The following is a 22,732-nucleotide window of genomic DNA, read 5'->3' as shown; positions in this document are numbered from 1 at the left end:
TTTTTGACACTTTGGGACCAATTTTCTCGGAAATTTGGCAACATAGGAAAAATTTTACTGAACATTTTTTATTCATTTTTTTACGTACTTTTCAAAAATGTACACAGTTTTTGGATTAAATTGAGTTTTGAATGTGTTAAATGGAAAAAAACCCCTAAAAATGGGCCAAAAATGGCAACAATGGGCCATAAGGCCCCTTAAAATTTATCGGAGGCCTTTAAAAAGGCCAGAAACGAAAAGTACGCAAAAAAGTACATAAGAATCATGTGCTGGAAGAGTGATAACAGTCGAAAAAGTCGACGAAAATAATTGCTTTTCGATTCCAGGATTTTGGGTTTGAGGCGCTGCTGCGCCCTTGCATGGGTTCCGTTCGGTCTAATATTTGGCACAGAGTCTACCTAAGACTAGTACTTTGAAAATATGAAACATTTAGCAAAATCCAGGTGGGGCCGGAAAAGGCCCAAAACGTTACTCCTCCTTTGCGTTTTTCGGCCTAAAAACCGAAATAACTCGCCGTATATCATGAAGTTTACGACGAAAGCAGTTATTTTCAAAATTAAAGTACATATAATTTCCTTCAAAACGGGCCCAAGATAGTCCAGATCGGATGATAACAAATGCCGTTACAGCGTTGCAAAGTTTCACGCAAGTATTGAGGTTGAGCAATTTTCGTAACTTTCTCTGTGAAAAGAGGGCTTTCAAGGCAATTGATCATTAAATCGTAGATAAGTGTAAGTATGAATGATAAAAAGAGTGCAATTTTGAGTTCTCGACTTACAAGAACGGCAGCGGACGAGAGGGGGGGGGGGGGGTTCCGCACGAGCGCAGCTACAGGATCCTCCCCCGTTTTGATGTTTCGGGTGCAGGCGGTCGGCCTTCGTTCTCCGGGTTAGAGGTTCAATTTGAGTTGAAAACGATGTTGTTCCAATGCACCCTCTCTTATTATTTCGGCGCATGATTATTAATAAAAAATCAGTTGAGGAATTTAAAAATTGTTTGTTGAACCCTCACCCGTCACCCTATCCTCTTCTGTTAACATTAGCAGACGGCATGTGTGAAGAAACTATGTCCTCATTTTATGATGTATTTACACCTTGTGTAAGTAAAATTGATGACAAGAATCTTCGTTATGTCATTTATGTCCATTTATTGCTCCATCGAGTGATTTGGAGACAAAATGAGGAATTTTCATGAATATGCAACAACTAATGTGTCTTACACAAAATGGAAGTAAACTCTGCCAATACTTTGATCATCGGCAGCTCGGCTATCCCAAGAATATTTCAAGATGCAGCACGAAAACTCTTAAAATATTGTGAAGAGGAAAAGCTTCATCAGTGGAAATAAAACTTCATGAAAGTATGGTTCCAGCAACATCACAATCAAATTTTTTGAAAAACGGCAAAAACAAATCCCGTTTGATCCAAATGCTCATGAAACGTTTCGGGGCTGAAGTTTGAAGAAGGGCATTGACATGTGCGTGGAACAAGAGGCAATGAGGCGCAGAGGGAGCCATGACACGGCGTAAATGCATTATAAAATGTGGACATAGTAACTTTACGCATGCCATCTACTGCGGTAAAAGGTGAGAATGGATGGAGTTGAAGTTCGTACGACAAAAAAATTTAAAGCTCCCTGTCAGATTTATTAATGATATTTATGCACCGAAATAATGAGAGAAGGTTTATTGGAACAACATCGTTTTCAACGTAAATTAAACTCCTCATACTGTTGATTGGATTACAACGGTCGGCGCGCTTAAAAACGGACTCGAAAGTTTAACCCTCTATATTTTTGATAAGCTAGCAGTGCCTGTTTGTTTGGTTTGGTGGCAGCTAATGTTGTCATCAGCGAATATATCTGTATGTAGGCACATCAAGAAAAACTTCTAACCCGGAGAACGGAGGCCGACCGCCCGCTCCCGGGCCATGAAAACGGGGGAGGATCCTGTAGCTGCGCTCATACGGAACCCCCCCCCCCCCCTCTCGTCCGCTGCCGTTCTCGTAAGTCAAGAACTCAAAATTGCACTCTTTTTATCATTCATACTTACACTTATCTACGATTTAATGATCAATTGCCTTGAAAGCTCTCTTTTCGCAGAGAAAGTTACGAAAATTGCTCAACCTCAATACTTGCGTGAAACTTTGCAACGATGTAACGGCATTTGTTATCATCCGATCTGGACTATCTTGGGCCCGTTTTGAAGGAAATTGTATGTACTTTAATTTTGAAAATAACTGCTTTCGTCGTAATCTTCATGATATACGGCAAGTTATTTCGGTTTTTAGGCCGAAAAACGCAAATTTCGGCCATTTTTTCAAGATGGCGGCTTTGGCTCGCCTCAGATCTGTTCGCAAATAAGAAATTCGGATTCAGCGACCAAAAATACATGGAAATAGTTTATCAGAAAGTTTCCTCAGAAATTGTCTCTACCCACTTAGCCCCTATATGTGCTCTATTGACTGGAGTATAAGGGCGTAACTACAATCTTCAATGAATCCTGGGCTCCATATAATTCAATGTTTTTCCGGGCTCATCCCAATGTGTAGTTACGCCCTTATGTCAGCCAAGCGACGAAATTCCTGGAACTTTTAGAATGTGTGCCAACAATTTGTTTACGAAAATCTCGAGGTGTCATTTTTTACCTCTTAATGGCCCTCCCTATGATGAAAAATTGTTTTTTCTGCAAGAAACCCGCATTGTAGCGAAAAAATACATGTATACGAAAGTATAGAAAGTAAAATTTCACCTAAGAATCAATATTGAAATGAACTTTTTTTAAAAAAAGTTATTGGTTAAGTGCATTCATCAGTACAGATTTTCTGCAATTTGCTTGCATGAACAGAATTGGGCTTCCTCTCCAATTGAATATGCCAAACAAAAACTTAGTTTATGATTGATACGTACAAACAACTGTCTTGTTTATAGTTTATTTTTTATTCCTGGACCTTCCCTAAGACTGTAACAATGAAATTTTTTTTCAAAAAACCACTGGTTTGGTGCACACACCTGTAAAGATTTCCCAGTAAAAAAAAAATTGTGCTATACAAATAATTCTTATTCCCTATCTTTAATAATCATTATTACAGTTCCAAGGAAGGTCTTCGAGTAAAAAAGAGACAATAAAGTCGGCAGCTGACAATTGCACTCCAAGCAGAGTAATGCAATGTAACTGATGAAACTTGCACCACATTATTCGTACTGTTAGGAATAGCTTTGGTGCTTTTTTGAGGAATTTCCGTGCTCTGCCACTTGAGATATTACGCCTAGAATATCGCCCAAGCTGAAGGATGTATTAACTTTGACGTTCTGCTGTGGGCAGAGAATTCACGGGAGTGATCGATTTTCTGTCTTGAGACCTACTCATTTTAAGACTAAACCCACACAAAATTTCACATCTTCAGCATGCTTCAATTATGAGATATGAGAGCTTGAAATGAATGATTTTCACCTGTAACAGCAGCGATTCCAAGACCCGATATCATAACATCGAATGCCTAGTAGAATATTTGTGCTTCTTTATATGAATAGCTTGTATCAATACCTTTCATTCTGTTCTTACCCGAACTAAATCCGACTTTCCGTTCTGGAGTAATTTCAAGCACCGAAAACACTGTTTTTCCTCAGAATAGCCACCTTGGCTAATCGCCACCAGTGTGGAAAAATTTTAAAAAATCTAAAACAGCCGTTTTTGTGCTTAGTTAGAATGCAAGAATGTGGGGAAAACATAGAAAAGATTTTACATTTTTAAATTGAGGAATTGGACCACATTTTGCAGTTTGGAACTACAGGTCCTATCCTGGTTTAGATACAACTGATGTGCCTTTTTGTTTTCTTATGCAATCAAGTGTTTTAATAATGAGCTTTAACAACGGATGTACCATTGGTGTTCTTACGCACGTATGTGTTTGTACAGATCAGTCAGTTATTATAGTTCCTAATTGGAAAATGGTCTCCATTTCTTGAGTGTAGCGGTCAGTAACTTCCTAAATTTTTGCTTCTTTCTTTCGGTAATCTTTCCTCGATTTCTGGGTGAGTTCAAATAAGCGTCTAATCTGGTGTCCCCAGCTGTTTTAATCGTCATAATCTGAGAAACATGGGCAGATCAAATTTTTTTCTCATTTTCCACACTATTGTTGACTATTACATGCTATTTCCCACTTTATTTGGACTGAAATAAAAATTTAGGAGAACTTTGAATGTGCAAATTGCCTACATTTGTCCCAAATTTGCGTGTCCCCCGTGCCTGGTTCTTGACTTTAAATCGGTGTTGCAGCATAACTAGAGTGATTATTTAAGAAAACTTTATCGGAGATGATAGGTAATGCTTTTGAATTTGAGAAAAAAAATATGTCAATTTATTTTTTGCTCCATCAATAACTTTTTCACGCGCTAGAATCATTGTCCCGAGCAACAGTCAGCAACAGTCGGGAGAGACATGGCAACGATGTAATAAGCTCTAAATAATTGCCGTAACGTTGAGGTTTTTCCAAAAACGACTTTTTTGTTTTGATTGAATAGTTCACACGTCGTAGATGGCAAAAATTCTGAAATTCGCAAATTTTTGTGCAAGATTAACGCCATTAACGATGCCAAACAGAATGCTATACACGATAACTAACAGGCCGTCAAGCATACACACACACACAATAATATCAGCTCGTAAAATACTTTCGAAGTGTGCGTAAGGGAAAATTTTCTCGTATTCCGATCCTCTAGGATGTGCTACTAAATATTCCGTGGAAAAAAAACACGAAAATTGTCTTTACTGTTAGAGATAAGCTTAAAAAACAGCTTATTCCATCCTGTCCCGTTCCATCTTGTCCCGTTCCATCCTGTCCCATGTCCCAGTTTAGTGGGACAGAGTGGAAAACTGTTACAACTGCGGCTTGCTTATTTAAGCCCTGTAGGCGCTCTTTCCTACCGATTTAAGTGAAACTTGGTATCCGAGGGTATTTTTCAATGGGGAACTCGAATTTTTAGTCGAATTTTGAAAATTCGAAAATCCAAGATGGCGGACATTGCCTAAAATGCTATCGCAGCGCCTAATCAACTGAGGCTTGTTTGTTTAAGCCCTGTAGGCGCTCTTTTCGACCGATTTAAGTGAAACTTAGTATTCGAGGGTATTTTTCAATGGGGAACTCGAATTTTTAGTCGAATTTTCAAAATTCGAAAATCCAAGATGGCGGACATGACCTAAAATGCTATCTCAGCGCGTAATCAATCGATTTACGCGAAACTTGGTACCCGGGGGTGTTTTTGAATGGGAAACTCTAATTTTTAGTCGAATTTTCAAAATTCGAAAATCCAAGATGGCGGACGTTGCATATAATGCTATCTCAGCACCTAATCAGTCGATTAAAGTGAAACTTGGTACCCGGCGGTATTTTTCAATGGGAAACTTGAATTTTTAGTCGAATTTTCAAAATTCGAAAATCCAAGATGGCGGACATGGCCTATAATGCTATCTCAGCGCCTAATCAATCGATTTACGCGAAACTTGGTACCCGCGGGTATTTTTGAATGAGGAACTCGAATTTTAGTCAAATTTCCAAGATTCGAAAATCTAAGGTGGTGGCCGTGGCTTAAAACACTATTTCGGTGACTAATTAATTGGTTTTAATGAAACTGGACCCGAAAACCTTGGCATTAGGAAAAGAAAGGAAATTTTAATAGGGGTGCAATACATGGTTTCATATGTATCTTAGGCTACGAAATCGAAAAATTCTAAGGTTTTTTCCATCGTGCACAGATTCTCCCGGAAGATTGACTCTGCTGGAAAAGCTAGATTTTCATGGAAAATTCCGATTTCTCCGGAAAAATTCCGAACTTTCCCGGGATAAGTCGCACTGATACAGGTAAATGGAGGTGATCCTCGGAATCAGCGCCAAAAATCTAAGTACTCCGAAACCGTTGGCAAATCTTCGGAAAATCAAAAAAAAAAAAAAAAAACACGTTGACCAGTGTAATTGATATGTTAATGCAACTCCTCAAACTTTTCCTGGCTTTACCTCCACTTCAGCGGGTACACGCCCACTTGAAGTTTCAAAATTCGATGTTTTTGATCAATTTTGTATTGCAATATTCCAAGAAATAAAAGCTTCTTCTCGTGTTAAAGGAAAATAGTAGGCATTTTGATAAACAGACGGATTTGTCTAAAAGCATGAGCAGAATAAGCTCCAGATATCTTTCATGACGGATGAATTTTTTTGGTTTTGTAAGATATGAAAGGGTTACATGTTTTCAATTATGCTTTAATTTAGTGCTCGACGATGCTTTTATGACAATTGCGTTCAATTTTCAATTAAAAGTATTATATGTCACCTCTGAGATGAAAAGGGAAATTAGGCAAAATTAGAGCAAATTTTGGGAAGTGATACACGTGACGGTGGAAATTCGGGTTTAAGCATAACTATTAAGCTCGACGAGCTATATTTCCTAAGTCTATACCTAATGAGAGTCAAAATGAAGTTTGGTTTGCCCAAAAATTCACAAAAAAATTTTGGGAGGAAATTGAACCTGGAATTTGACCCTTATTTGAATTCACCCTTCTATGTATGTTTGTGTACGTGTATATTAAGGCAATAAACGGACTCCTTATTATCCATTGTTCGTCTGCTTAACACTTTTTTTTCTCGTTAAAGTAAAAAAGTTAACGTAAAAAAGTTAACATAAAACGCAGTTCAACATGCCTAAAAGCAAAAACATTTAAGTTTGTTCCAAAGAGCGACGCCATAAACGACCGTTTTTTGGCACAATTTGGGCCAGCGGGGATTTTTCTGAAACCGGGCCCAAACGATACCTTATGATACCCTAAAACTCTGGTAAAAATTTTAGGTTGAGTATACGCACGGTTTTTGAGAAATGAGGGGGCAAAGTTGCCAAATCGCCATCACTCTGGACAGCATTTCTACAGCAAAAAGACCGGAAAAATGGACGAAAAAGTTTCACCTTTGATGGGTTTCGGCTGTAAATGTTCTCATTGGGCCCCCAAGCATTTAACTGTGTTCAGTTTCAAAAATTTTGGTCGCACAGTGGTCCAAAATGGGGAGAAATCGTCGACAAATCAGGATTCTTTGTCAAATTTTTAGAAATGGAAGTAAAATTGTCGGTCTGCTGCAGTTTTCATGGCTAACAATGTTCTTATCGATCCTCAATACATGCAATTGTGTTCAGCTTCACAAATGTACATCGCACAGTGGTCAAAAATGGGGGAATTAGTGGACAAATTGAGATCCTCTGTCAAACTTTTTAAAATGAAGTAAAACTGTTGGTCCCCGGTAGACTTTAGATCCCGGAAAAATTCATGATTTTAATTTTTTCAATTGTTACTACATGTCAGACCGTATTGTTTATAGAACGTTGTTATAGAATAGACTTTGTAGCATTATCTCAATAAAATATGCAAACTTTCAGAAATTTAAAAAAAGAAGGAAAAATGGAGAGGAAAAATTATAAAAATATTTAAATAGTCAAAAAAAAAAAATTAAATAATTTTGCCGGGATCTGAAGTCTACTGGAGACCAACAGTTTCACTTCATTTTTAAGAAGTTTGATAGAGGATCTTAATTTGTCCACTAATTCCCCCATTTTTGACCACTGTGCGATGTACATTTGTGAAGCTGAACACAATTGCATGTATTGAGGATCGATAAGAACATTGTTAGCCATGAAAACTGCAGCAGACCGACAATTTTACTTCCATTTCTAAAAAGGACGACGGACCGGTCTTATGGGAAAAGTGGGCCCGGTTAAATCGGCTGGCGTTTTGATATGTTGTAGGTCTTAACCTACTGATCAAAAGTGTCAATGGGCATTTCTCCCTATCTCGAAGTTTTACCCCCCATTTTGGGGGTCAAAGTTGCCAATTCGGCGTATAATTGGCAGTTTTGACACCCGGGTTTATTGGTCGCCTATGAGATTCTTTGATGGTTTCTTGAGTCTTTCGTATCCTCTGAATAGGCTAGAGACCATCCGAACTCAAAAACTGACAATTTTCCCTTATGGGTAAGGGGGGGGGGGGGTGTTCACGCCACCGATTTCAGAGTCGGCGAGCCGCATTAAACCGATTCTTTCGCCATGTTTTGGAGAATTTTTTATGCAAATGATTGCAACTGCATCTAGAAAGGTCGACTAAGATGCAGCTCAGAATATACCCCCGGGCGGGAGGGGGTGGGGGGGAGGCGAAAACTGGGCCGAAAAGCCGACCGAACTCGGGCTGCGAAAGTTGCCCGAGTTTGATTGTTGATCGTTGATGAGTTGATAGGTTGACCGATGATTTTGTCATGTTTTGGAGTTTTTTTTTTTATCCCAATGAAACAGACTGCATTTCGGAGGGTCGACTGAGATGGAGCACGGAATATGCTGTATGAGAAAGGAGGCTTCTCAATCCGCACCCTCCCTCGCAATAGGATCATAGGTCAGTGTGGCACTGACACTAGTGGAGTGACACTTTTGAATGTGGCTAGGACGATTAAAACTTCATACCATCATTCAATTTTCAGCATATCCTGATGCATTTCAGAATTTCGACGAGGGGAGGGGTTATTTGCTTTTGAAAAGAAAAAAAATTAAAAAGAAGAAGTACATGACCTTGTTTTTTTCTTAGATTTTCTGATTACGTAAAAAAATCTCAGCGAGCTCGCCTCACTTTCTGCACTGAGAGCTTCCAGGATTCGATCCATTACTTATGGAGCTCCGGTAGAAAGAATGAAAAACCCAGAACTCGTCAAATACCTTCAGAACTGATTGCATTGCATATATTGCCTTTTTGCGAATACTTTGCTTTCTTCCTCGCCTTTCTTGACATTCTACAAAACTGTTTAATGATCGATAATGGTGTGCGATTTCATTTAAAAAATCACCTAGATGATATATTTCTGAAATCAACCGACGTTATATACGTCTCAGCCGTAGGAATCATCTGCACCATTAGCTTTCGCTTATAGAAATATTGGGCTCAGTCGGAAATGCGTGTCAGCTAAAACGCCCCTCGGAATTATGTATGAGTGATGGTGGTGGTAAAAAATGCCACTATACTAGTGTCAGTGCCACACTGACCTATGCTGAGAGATCCTATTGCGAGGGAGGGTGCGGATTGAGAAGCCTCCTTTCTCATACAGCATATTCTGTGCTCCATCTCAGTCGACCCTCCGAAATGCAGTCTGTTTCATTGGGATAAAAAAAAAAACTCCAAAACATGACAAAATCATCGGTCAACCTATCAACTCATCAACGATCAACAATCAAACTCGAGCAACTTTCGCAGCCCGAGTTCGGTTGGCTTTTCGGCCCAGTTTTCGCCTCCCCCCCACCCCCTCCCGCCCGGGGGTATATTCTGAGCTGCATCTTAGTCGACCTTTCTAGATGCAGTCGCAATCATTTGCATAAAAAATTCTCCAAAACATGGCGAAAGAATCGGTTTAATGCGGCTCGCCGACTCTGAAATCGGTGGCGTGAACCCCCCCCCCCCCCCCCTTACCCATAAGGGAAAATTGTCAGTTTTTGAGTTCGGATGGTCTCTAGCCTATTCAGAGGATACGAAAGACTCAAGAAACCATCAAAGAATCTCATAGGCGACCAATAAACCCGGGTGTCAAAACTGCCAATTATACGCCGAATTGGCAACTTTGACCCCCAAAATGGGGGGTAAAACTTCGAGATAGGGAGAAATGCCCATTGACACTTTTGATCAGTAGGTTAAGACCTACAACATATCAAAACGCCAGCCGATTTAACCGGGCCCACTTTTCCCATAAGACCGGTCCGTCGTCCTTTGACAAAGAATCCTGATTTGTCGACGATTTCTCCCCATTTTGGACCACTGTGCGACCAAAATATTTGAAACTGAACACAGTTAAATGCTTGGGGGCCCAATGAGAACATTTACAGCCGAAACCCATCAAAGGTGAAACTTTTTCGTCCATTTTTCCGGTCTTTTTGCTGTAGAAATGCTGTCCAGAATGATGGCGATTTGGCAACTTTGCCCCCTCATTTCTCAAAAACCGTGCGTATACTCAAGCTAAAATTTTTACCAGAGTTTTAGGGTATCATAAGGTATCGTTTGGGCCCGGTTTCAGAAAAATCCCCGCTGGCCCAAATTGTGCCATTCTTGGCGTCGCTCTTTTTCTTTGCAATGAATCAGTTCATTAGAGCGTGGCAAAAATAATTAAAAGGCAAGTAAACGAGACAGTGGGGCAGGATGCGTATGCGAATTTTCATGAGTTCGGACAGCGGAATTGCTCGTATTGAGAAGACACGGTATTGTAAATTTTTGCTGATATTTTGCAAGATTGCTCATTTTTCTTTTGAAATAAAAAGCCCCCCCCCCCCCCCCCCCCCCGGAAAGTGTACCAAAGGCGACAGGGCACAATTAAACTTACGGAACAAACGTATCTAACACACAGAACACATGAAACGAAACAAACGCATCAAACACAACAAACACATCGAACTGCGATACTCATAGATTATCGCTCGTATGGCGATATACATCGCTAACAATGGTGCCCAGCAACGCATGCGTCTGTTTCTCCCCCAATTTTACCCTTATTTGACGATAAAATCCCGAAATCATGATAGGGTGAAAATTAAAATAGCCTTTGTCCCTCACAGGACGGGAGAGGATCGGTAGACAAATCCCCGAGAACATCGGACAAACAGTATGGCCCCCATTTCGTGGAGACGGTATAAACTGCTCTCTACTTTATACATGGTGTCCCAGACCACCCGTCCCAGGTAACGAAAAATTTCACGCGAAATTGGCCCCTGAAAATCCAAAATCGGACCGCTTTACGCCCCAAAATAATCCCTTAAAGAGGGGGCAGCGGTCCTCTCCCTAATTTCCCATTGGTTAAAAATTGACATGAATTCTCTGGAAAAAGATGGTTTCCCAGGTAATCGACCCCAAGGAATCCGATTTTCATGGTTCCGACGCCCCCCTAGCCTTCCTTTGAGGGTAAAGGGGGAGGCGCACATTCGGAAGTCGGGGGAAATTGCTCCTGAAACTGCAACTGGAGGTATTTTGGCGCGAAAAACGAATTCATCGATGAAGAATCCAGTTTGTCAATTTTCGGCAATTTTGAAACATAAGCTGAGGCCATTCAAAAAAATTAGGGTTTTCTTTAAAAAAATTACGTCAAATTCGTTCCTCTCGTGCCCAAAATATCTCCGGATACCGAATTTCAAGCAAATCCATGTGTCAATAGCCGAGGTGCCAATTTTCGATGAAGTTGAACTGTGACCAGCCGCCATTTTGATACGGTATAAAATAAAGACTTCGGGTTTTACGCGAAAATATTTATCTTTTTATGCTTTTTCGAACGAGGTACCTTAAAGGAGGTTTTCCCACTAGAAAGAAAGTCAAAGTCCGTCTCCTCCCCCCCCCCCCCCTAGGGAAGCCCCCCGGAAATTTTAGGAGGGCCAAGAAGAAGCTCCTTTTGACCTAAGAACGAACGTCCTCTAAGTTTCAAATCTCTACCTCAGTAAGGTCAACAAAAGTTAGAGGGGGAGGGGAGGGGGCTTTCCGAACACCATATAACAGGGTTAACCAAAAGTCGGGTACCCCTGTTGTAACTGTTGAACAAAAATTGATAGAGCTTTGACTTTTGGGGAATGTTCCTAGGTCAAAGGGAACTACTTATTGACGTACCCAAAATTTGGGGGGGGGGGGACCCTAACTTCCTTTTTTCAAATGAGAACCTTCATCTTGTGATACATCATTCGAAAAGGCTTAAAAAAGACATTTTTTGGCGAAAACGGATTGTCGATATCTCAATTGTTAACAATAAAGGTCGCCTGAAAATGCGTTTTTTGGTTATTCTCCGACGGATTCGAATGATACTTGGAAAGGCTCGGGTATTTTGCAAATCCAAGATCGGATTTGTATTTCTCACGCCCGAAGATCCGTGGACTCCAACTTTCATGTGAATCTGTCGGTAAATAACCAAAATATGCATTTTCCGACATTTTGTCTAAAATGGGCCTGTTGCAAACTTTTGCTAGAGTAAAAATAAGAGTTGTTTCTTATAGATAATGCCTCAAAAATTACGATGAGCGCATCGGCAAAGTCTGAAATGCACTCATAACTTCACAGTCTGCGTAAGAAATTTGCGGTTTTTTGAGCTTCCCGCTTCAAAAACGATACTACGGCACAGGTGAACATTTTGTAAGAGGAGTCGTTCCATCGTCGGCAATACTCATCATGGCCGACGTCAATCCGCCAAAATACGTGTGATGGGACGAGATAACACCTGAACTGAATTAGACCAGATAACAATCGGCGTGTTAACGTTCATATTTTCCACGCCCGAATTGATTGACCTTGAACTCTCCTGGAATTACGCGCGGAACTGCGCGCAAGCGTCGGCCATGATGAATATCGCCGACGACGGAGCGACTCCTCTAACAAAATGCTCACCTGTGCCGTAGTATCGTTTTTGAAGCGGAAAGCTTAAAAAAACGCAAATTTCTTACGCAGATTGTGAAGTTATGAGTGCATTTCAGACTTTGCCGATGCGCTCATCGTGATTTTTGAGGCATTATCTATAAGAAACAACTCTTATTTTTGCTCTAGCAAAAGTTTCCAACAGGCCCATTGGGATATCGTCAATCAATTTTCGTTAAAAATTATCTCTTTTGAAGCCCTCTTAAATGATGTATCACGGGATAGGGGTTCCCATTTGAAAAAGAAAGGTAGGGCCCGTCCCCGAAATTCTGGGTCCGCCCAAAAGTAGTTCCCTTTCACCTAGGAACATTCCCCAATTTTCGAATCTCCAGCATTATTTGTTCACAAGTTATAAGGGGGGTCCCGGACTTTTGGATAATCCTGTAATGATTACATCACATTTCACAACATTCTATTAGTATACACTACAAAATAAGAATCAACCACCATAGATTGGCAATGTGTCATCACTGTCCAGGGTCTTCCCCCCCCCCCCTTTCTTCTAGGAAATCGTGAAATTGCTCCCCTGAGGTGGTCAGAGTCCTGGACCCGTCTCCCGGACTTCTTCATCGCTTTCATGAGTTCTGTCCCCTATCTACAGTCATAACACCCACTATGACCAAGAGTTCTGACGTCTTAGTTTAGGAAAAGGAGCATTATTGAGCAGTTAATCTAGAGCTATCCAATTATCTGAACATTTGAATTATGTAACATTACACTATCGATTTGAAAAATGTCTGGATAGGCGAGGTTAAAAGGTTAAAAAAAGCAGAATTCACTGCAGATAATTCTGTGATCAACCAACTGGTCGGATTTGCTCCAAAGAGGTTGTTCCATCTACCATTGAAACTGGGCCCAGAATGAAATCTCCTCATCTTTTCAGGTATCAAAGGGCATGGTCAGGGACACCCAAATATGGTTGAATTTTTTCAAAATTCCCCCCTGGGGAGGGGGGGCGGGGGTTATATGAAAAACGGTTTTTTGGCTCTAACTTTTGAACGGTTTGAGATATCGATTTGAACTTTTTTTAAATGAAAGGTCGTTTAAAGAGCTTTCTTTTGGTATATTATGTTTAATAGTTAAGTCAATTTTTGACCAATTTATGGCCTGTCAAAAATTTTCCATGAGTCCAAAAATCAGATTTCTGTAGTTTAGAGCAGCGACGATCGCATGCAGATGAACAAAAAACTGTTCAACTTATAGCCCTCTCTCTGACGGTTAAAATGAGCCCAAGATCATCTTGGGGAAACGATTTGTCTCCGAGTTATGCTTCTTCAAAGTTGGCGCGGCGGGGTCCGCTTCCGCGGGGCAGCGCTCCGGAGTACGATAGTTCACTCCCACCCCCCTCCCGTCATGCCACGCGACGCAAACCGAGGAAGACTACCTTTAATGATCATTTGAACAGATAAATGCACACAATATACGCTATTATGGTGTACAAGTATCATTAAAATTATATTAATATAATAAATAGAAGAGTGGAATCTCACCGAATTTATCATCACCGCAATCCATAGGATCATCGGCAGTATGATCCGCATTTTCATCCTCATCTTCGTCGTCTGAAAAGCCAAAATCGACTTTTCTGAGAGGGAAGCACTCGTTCAAAAAGGCTGAAGGCGCTGGTTTTTTGTGATAGCGCCCGTAAAACAAATACCACAGTATAGTTACGACGTGAGCACAAGGATTGATGGTACGCGCACCGTTCTTACATGTGCAGTAACTTGCTTTAATGGCCTCGCTGGATTTTTTACTGGTGTCGATTAATATAAATATACGATATTCTTTTTTTGATTTATGCCTCGATAGGATCCGCGATCGAAGAAAAAGAGGCGAATTTACGGAAATATCATATTTTTGAAAATCTGGCAAAAAGTTATCCTTCGTCACTTGAAAGCAATATTTTCCATTAGCAAAATGGTCTGCAATATAACTTGCTGCAAATCCAATTTGATAACTTCCCGAGAGGGTGTCAAGATCTTCGCTCCTCCACTGTTCTAATTGTTTAAAATGATACGTCGTCAGGTTTTCAAAAACTACTTTTTTTCGGAGCCATTTCTCGTCCTCAACAATTTGTTGCACAATATTCGGCTCATTTAATTTTTGGAGCATTTGAATGGCAATTTTTGCGTCGTCACCATCACTTTGCAGACGTTGAAAATATAAATTATGTATCGCGGACACTATGCGATAGTCGTCAAACAAATTGCCGGATCCAGGTATATTGCTTCTCATTTTATAGAGCGTTTTCAATATAATTTTAATAATACTTGTACACCATAATAGCGTATATTGTGTGCATTTATCTGTTCAAATGATCATTAAAGGTAGTCTTCCTCGGTTTGCGTCGCGTGGCATGACGGGAGGGGGGTGGGAGTGAACTATCGTACTCCGGAGCGCTGCCCCGCGGAAGCGGACCCCGCCGCGCCAACTTTGAAGAAGCATAACTCGGAGACAAATCGTTTCCCCAAGATGATCTTGGGCTCATTTTAACCGTCAGAGAGAGGGCTATAAGTTGAACAGTTTTTTGTTCATCTGCATGCGATCGTCGCTGCTCTAAACTACAGAAATCTGATTTTTGGACTCATGGAAAATTTTTGACAGGCCATAAATTGGTCAAAAATTGACTTAACTATTAAACATAATATACCAAAAGAAAGCTCTTTAAACGACCTTTCATTTAAAAAAAGTTCAAATCGATATCTCAAACCGTTCAAAAGTTAGAGCCAAAAAACCGTTTTTCATATAACCCCCGCCCCCCCTCCCCAGGGGGGAATTTTGAAAAAATTCAACCATATTTGGGTGTCCCTGACCATGCCCTTTGATACCTGAAAAGATGAGGAGATTTCATTCTGGGCCCAGTTTCAATGGTAGATGGAACAACCTCTTTAAGCCAAGAGGGGACTGACTCCGTATGAATGCTGAATGGATGGAGTTCCATGTTAAAACAAAGCCAGTTTTCAACGAATGCTCTTTCTCCGATGGATGTGTGGTAATCCTGTGCTGACAAATCGTGGATTTGTGGAGGAATTCACACAAGAACGTGCTTTTTTTGCCCGTCTTTTCTTGGAGTTTATTTTCAAAAATCAGCCATTTAGGATGAAATGTTTATGTTCAGTGACTCAGGAGTTTACCGGTCCTTGTGGATTTGCCGCCGTTCTTGGATGGCGTTCAAGATTCCTTCGATTGCGCTCTGAAATCGGTGATCGGTTTAAATGTTAGAATGGAGCTACATAACATTAATTTATTGAGCGACTTTGCATGGGAACAAGGCAAGCCCGCCTCTCCTCATTGATGTCTTCAGTAACTAGAGCAACAAGTCGCTTAACGCGTAACTCTCGCCTACTGCTCCAAGAGTATCAATTAGGACGGCTGATTCGCCTTTTATGTTTCAGGGACAAGTAGAAATAGAGAACTTGTTCGTTTAGAAGCCACGAAGGCACTTCTCTTTTCGTCAAATTCAACGAAACAACAGTCATTACTTTCTTAATTTCGCATGATGTTGCATTGCTGCAATTGACCTGTTGCAAATTTTTGCTACACCAAAATTAAAAGTTGTTTCCCAAAGAACATGCCTCAAAAATCACGATGAGCACATCGAAAAATTTGAGATGCACTCCTAACTTCACAATCTGCGTTTTTTTTTGCGCTTCCGGCTTTATAAACGAACTATGACAAAAAACATAAATTCACATTGTTTAAATGGGAAAATTCACAACTTTACCACGTAATATAAAAAAACCTGGATCCTATTTTGAAAATCTGAATAGAGTGGGCTCATCTAGAGACAATTGCCCGTCGATAGCCGCAAAAATCATGAAAATCGGCCCTGCAAAACGCTGGAACTAAGCGTTACCAGTTACGCAAAATTAGGAGGTCTTGGAGCTTATAGTATCGATAATACAGCACATGCGAGAGGGGAGTCTTTCCATTCAACCCCTGCTCAATAGGATGTTTCGCTATACGTAGCCAGAGACAAGAGACCCTCCACTAGTATCTTGGCCATTGTGGAAGCTTTTACTTTCGGGACTTCAGCATTCTACTGTTGACTTACCTACATGGTTGATGTTTAACAACGTGTTGGCAGTTTCGTTTTGCAAACAAGTTGAAAATAGCCGAAGTTTGCGAAACTTGTTTGGCTCATGACGTCACCCGAAGCTCATCATTGACCATGTAGGTAGGTCAACAGCCGAAATTGAGGTGATGACTGTTGCTCCCTAATAATTGTCCCGAACTGTTGAATCCCCGAAAGTAAAATCTTCCACCTGTCGCTAGGAGGCCAGTGGAGGGTCTCTTGTCTCTGTACGTAGCCGACACACCTCCGAGCGTAGGTCGAGGGGAGCATAAGGTCAATCAAGGTGGATATCTCTCAACAGTCTCAACGCGAGGAAAATGTGAATGATAACACGCCGATTGTTATCAGGTTGCTAGAATGTCGTCCCGTTACACGTGTTTTAGCGGATTGGCGTCGGCCATGTTGAATATTACGCAGTATCCTATTGACCAGAAGCTGAGCGGGAGTCAGATGGAACGACTTTTATAAAGGAATGTTCACCTGTGCTGTAGTATTGTTTTTGAAGCGGGAAGCGCAAAAATAAAACGCAAAGAGCCTCCCAAAAAGGGGCTTATTTTAGCCCCTTTTTAGGTAGTCGATTCGACCATCGGACTAAGGTTTAAATGGAAGCTTATGTTGACAGAAAACTGAGGAAAAAATCTCAAGATGAGTAAAGGAACCGTTTCAGAGTTACATGGGAGGGGGAGCAAAGGGGTCCAAATCCGGCCTGATTTTTTGCTGTTTTCTTGTTCAATTGATGTATCGACGGGGTTCTTATCGTTGTTTACACATGTGAAGCAAATTTCTACGTATTTTCATACGTACTACGTAATTTGACACGAAGAATTCATTTTTAATGTCGACGAGTAAATATATCGATCGGCTTTATCGAATTTTGACAATTTTTGACGGAAAATCGATGACTTCTCGGGATTTAAATAGGTTTTCCTCCATTCGAGATCTGAGAAATGTACCCAACATGATTGGACCACATACATTCGTACGCGTTTTTACTCTTAGACTCAATTTTTAACGTCGATGAGTCGATATATCGATGTAATATACACAATTCTTACGATTTTTCTCGGAACATCGATGGTCATTTTGGATTGAAATTGGAGAAGTCCACCAGACATGACTGGAGCACATCGATTCTTTCGTGATCATTCTCGTGAAATCAATTTTTGAAGACGTCGAGTCAACATATCGATCGGTCATATTGATTTCTTACGATTTTAATGGAAAATCGATGATTATGATCGAAAACCGATGATTTTGATCGAATATCGATGATTTTGATCGGGATTGAAATCGGTTATTCTCGGTCAGAGAGTGGAGTTATGTAGCTGACATGATTGGAACACACCGATGTCTACGTACATGATTACATATAGAGTCATTTTTTAACGAGTTGTTTTAGCGGTCTGACAAACCGATTTTTTGCGATTTCGTTTTACAGAAAACCGATGGTATTTTGACATTGAAATAATTTTTATACATATTATAATCAAGGCGGGAATGAAAGGATAATTCACCCAACACGACTAGATTTTCTGTTAATCTGGCGGAATGACATCAGAGTGAATGAGTAAATGAATGACTGCACTTAAAATTGTTTAAGAAGAGACTAACACATACCTTTATTATGGAGCAGTATGAGAATTTCAGACTAGCATATTTTAAGGAAGATAAAACTGTCCCTCGCACACTGGACCGAAACATAGGATTGCCAGGTCATGGACTTACTCCGCAACTTCTGTTCGCTGTATCCTTCGATCTTATGGAATTTCAGGCTAGAACCATATCCTACCGAAGCATTTTCATCGCAGAATCCGATTTTGACCTTAGTTTAGCTGATTTTCACACGAACATGCATGTTTTCGGGTGTTTTTATGAGATATTGCTCAGGATTTTAGGAACCACGGTGTTTGTGTAGATTTTCTCTCCAATTTCTCTCAACCGTTTCACTTCCTTTCCCAAAAAGATGGCGTTATTCGGCGGTACGGTACCGTCGGATAAAACGGTAGTATCCGAGGTGGCTCCCGTCCCGTTTTGAGACGGTCGAGGTGGCGCCCGCGTGGAAAAACACGCTGATAATTATTGATGGGTAAAGAGCGGCAACAGCGCACGCAGAGTAATTTAGTAAGCGAACATCGATCTAACAACAGTGGTGATAACGCGAGTACAGCTGCGTTAAGTGTTCGGCGCGCGACTGTTGCCAGACTTGCGTATAGCACTCAGCATCAGCATAGACTCAGCCAATTCTAAATAATACAAATAAAATAAAATAAAACGCCCCCTCACACTTTATCCAGGCTTAGGACTGGCTGAAAGTTCAGGCGTGTTTAAATGTTTTTTTGTTTTTTTTTCATATTTTAATTTATTATATTTTTTTTCAAGATTACGGATTATATGAAGGGAGAGGAAAAGGTAAGGAAAAAACTTCACCTGCATCGGCCCATCTGCAGGACTTCCAGGTTAGGGAGGCCCTGGTGTTTTTAGGAAGAAATTTGAAGGAAACTCGCTTGACAAAGCATAAGCGGGTTATGCCACCGGATGAGAACTCGCCAATGCACCTCTGAATAAAGTCTTCTCTTTTTTTGGTCCCGTTTACTGATGGCCTTACGATGACTTGAATTTAGTGTACGTCTCAATTTGAATAATTAAAAGAGTTTTAGTAAGGGCAAAAATGTTAGGATGTGATCCAGGGAATTCTGCATTAAACTTTCAATGGAAAGACTCGAAGCAGTTAGTTGTACAAGCGGGATCGAAGTTCCTGCGTCGAATGATTTCCCGCTACCCGCCATCCAAACCTAAGACAGGTCCAGGTGTGTACCACGGATTGCGGCAAACCATTCTAAGTAGAACGTCTTAGCTACGTCCATTTTTCCAGACACCCCCCCCCCCCCCCACCTTCCCAAAATTAAAATTCAAGATCGACAAAGTTTTTTACTAGTTTTGTACCCAAATGTACCGGGTTGAGAAATTAAGCCCCCCCCCCCCCCCCCACCTCTAAAATTCTACTCTTTTTTATCGCCTAAGTTTTGTACTAGTTTTGCACCGAAATGTACCGTTCGTAAAAAGTTTTGTACCCTTATGATAGGGGAGCTACGGGGGGGGGGGGGGGGTCAAAAGAGGGGGGCTGGAGAAATATTTTCGAAAAAACGGACTTACGTACTCGAAAACCCTCAGGATGTACACTAGGAGATCCGTACCTAAATATACCGTCGAAAAATCCGCACTTTTTTTACCCTCAGGCCTCCTCCCCGGGGGGGGGGGGGGGGGGGTACGGTGTTTCTTATTTTTTAAATTTTCGAATTCGAAGGAGGTCCTGGTCTTTAAAGTTGATGTGTGGATACATAAGAAGCCTGGTACAAGGAAGAAAATTTAAAACGATTTTTACCCGGTGCTCAAACGACATTAGTGACACAGGTTGAAATTTGAGATTTTTCGATAAAATAACACTGTTTTCCCATTGAAAACGCTGAGTTCTGGTTCTGAAGGGCGGCAATTTCGTCCGTTTGGTTGTATCTGCAACACAAAAGCCGCAAAACACCCGAGAAAGGCGCGCGCGCAACGAGAGACACTAGGAGCAAATGGGCGCGCCGCGCCGTAGCGCAACGCGCGCGCGTCCTCTGCACTGCCTAAGCGATATGCCACACGCACCCACTAAGCTTATGCGCGGGCCCGAAAGTTCCCGTCCGTTGCAATGTATCATTACGAATTGACCTGGATACAATTTAACATTCAAAAACAGTTGAAATGTATAAATACATCAAAAAGACAAATTTTCTTTGCAAAATATTGGCTATATGTAGGAAAATCAATTTCAACAAATTAAACAGTTCAAAGTTAATAAACTAAATCAAAGAATCCACAGTTTACTTAAAGGCTTAGAGTCTTAAAATGGTTGACAGATTATTTTTATTCTTTTTGTATGGTTTTATTGACTTTGGCTCTGACTTGTAAGAGATAATGAGAATAATTGTCCTCAAATGTGACCCTAGACATTAGTTACATTGTACGTTCTGGCGGACAGGTGGATTCGGCAACCCTAGGTTGTGTCTCATGTTGTAAACAAAGACTCTCTTAGTCTTCGATGTAAGTCTCTCATCAAATAATATCAAGGGAACCAAATTTTTACTACAGAGGTACCATACGTGGCTGGATAAATTACGGAACACAACACTAGCTGCTGTAGGTACTCTCGTTAAAGCTGCGAAACTTTTTGAGGTCTGCAATGACCTCTGGGTCATTTTTCGGGGTCCCAATACGACTTATGTCCTCCTCAATGTGTACCTACGCTGAAGAATGCCCGGTAAGTCCAGGCTTCTCCTCAACCAACATTCTAGGCTTTTTTTCAATATCATGGATTTGCCATTTTCATTTCTAGACTCTTGCCCAGCCCCATGGCTATTTACTTCCGAATATCTTGAGGTAAAAAAAGAAGTTAAGTCATAAAAGTTGTTAATGATCATGCTGAGCGCAAAATTAGATTGATGTCCACGCAGAACAGGAGGATAGGTAACATCGGAAGGTAATGGAGATCTTGCATGTGTTAGGTGTTAGTGATTTAAGTTGATGTCCACGCAGAACAGGAGGATAGGTAACATCGGAAGGTAATGGAGATCTTGCATGTGTTAGGAGTTCGTGATTTAAGTACTGATTATTACGCACAGTTCCGCGAGAAACACGATGGTTTTATCAGTTTCCTCCCTGGCAAATTCCAAAACTTTAAAAAAGCTCTGAAAGTTGATGCCGTAATGGAGGGGATATCCCACGTTATCCTGAGAGTCCACCTCTGTATCAAGACAAACTCTCCATGCAAAGAGCGAATAATATACATTGTCAGGGTAGCCTTTTTGTTTGGGGTTTCCAAAACGAAAAATACGTGTTTTCAGTTTTGACCGCAATCCTGCTGATTCATTTCGACGGTGTAAGTCGGCAATCACACGACTCGGTTTGCGACGTCGCAGACTTCCTGTCATACCTAGGTACTTTATTTTTTAAACAGAAAACTACACAACGGCAATTCTTTAAAACTGCCGTGATTTTTCTTCCATGTGAGAAGAAAAGTTTGCATAAACTTCAAGGAATGGTGTCAGTTTGTTCTCCTTTAAAAAATAACATAGAAACGGAGATATTCAGACACCGCAATTGAGATGTGTGATTGCGAACTTACGCCGTCGATTTGCTCCTTATCTTAGCATAGAAAATTTGGCTTATTACGAAGGTGGACTCTCAGGAAAGCGGGGATATCTTCTTCAATACGGCCTTAACTTAGAGAGTTTTTTTTTTAGTTTTAGGGTTTGTTTCAGAGAAAACCAGTGAAACCATCCCATTTCACGCAAAGTTTTACAAAGGAATCAGCACTTGTATTGCCAACTCCCGATATAAACAAGAGCTGCATTTTCATGATCTCTTACAAGTCAGAGCCAAAGTCAATAAAACCATACAAAAATAATTAAAATAGTCTGTCAACCATTTTAAGACTCTAAGCCTTTAAGTAAACTGTGGATTATTTGATTTAGTTTATTAAATTTGAACTGTTTAATTTGTTGAAATTGATTTTCCTACATATAGCCAATATTTTGCAAAGAAAATTTGTCTTTTTGATGTATTTATACATTTCAACTGTTTTTGAATGTTAAATTGTATCCAGGTCAATTCGTAATGATACATTGCAACGGACGGGAACTTTCGGGCCCGCGCATAAGCTTAGTGGGTGCGTGTGGCATATCGCTTAGGCAGTGCAGAGGACGCGCGCGCGTTGCGCTACGGCGCGGCGCGCCCATTTGCTCCTAGTGTCTCTCGTTGCGCGCGCCTTTCTCGGGTGTTTTGCGGCTTTTGTGTTGCAGATACAACCAAACGGACGAAATTGCCGCCCTTCAGAACCAGAACTCGGCGTTTTCAATGGGAAAACAGTTTTATTTTATCTAAAAATCTCAAATTTCAACCTGTGTCACTAATGTCGTTTGAGCACCGGGTAAAAATCGTTTTAAATTTTTTTCCTTGTACCAGGCTTCTTATGTATCCACACATCAACGTTAAAGACCAGGACCTCCTTCGAATTCGAAAATTTAAAATATAAGAAACACCCAAGGGAGGGGGGGGGGGGGGAACATCGGGAACATCGGAAATACAAATCGGAAGGAATGTTGGCACGTATAATAAAATTTCCCCTTTGAAAAAATGAAATTTGTTTTTGTTAAGGAGATTTTCTCAACTTCATG

At 40.7% G+C, this 22,732-nt stretch overlaps 1 protein-coding gene across 2 annotated transcripts in view; it reads left to right on the top strand.

Annotated features, from left to right (window-relative positions):
- The window catches only part of ogre (optic ganglion reduced), a 75,421-nt gene that overhangs the window by 12,155 nt on the left and 40,534 nt on the right, over nucleotides 1-22,732 (top strand). The window lies entirely within an intron of this gene.

This window comes from Bemisia tabaci, chromosome 2 (genome assembly GCF_918797505.1).
Source record: "Bemisia tabaci chromosome 2, PGI_BMITA_v3".
NCBI lineage: Eukaryota > Metazoa > Arthropoda > Insecta > Hemiptera > Aleyrodidae > Bemisia > Bemisia tabaci.
This window is presented reverse-complemented; position numbering and strand designations above follow the sequence as displayed.